Here is a 223-nt window from a genome sequence, read left to right on the forward strand (position 1 = left end):
CCACTGTGGCAGGCTTAAAACTCCGGAGCCAAAGTTGAAATCTCACAAACGGGCTTGGGAGGGAGGGAGGGAGGGACACACCCAACCAGAACCTGGGTGTCCCTAAAACTGAGAGGAGAGAGAAGCGGTGGGGTAGGGGCACTCCCGGCCTCCTCACTGCCCTTTCTGGGGGGGACGACTGGGGGGGGGGGGGGCGTGGGCCGGGCCCCCCACACACCTCTCT

Source organism: Gekko japonicus, unplaced genomic scaffold (genome assembly GCF_001447785.1).
Source record: "Gekko japonicus isolate JY-2015 unplaced genomic scaffold, Gekko_japonicus_V1.1 scaffold1040, whole genome shotgun sequence".
Classification (NCBI taxonomy): domain Eukaryota; kingdom Metazoa; phylum Chordata; class Lepidosauria; order Squamata; family Gekkonidae; genus Gekko; species Gekko japonicus.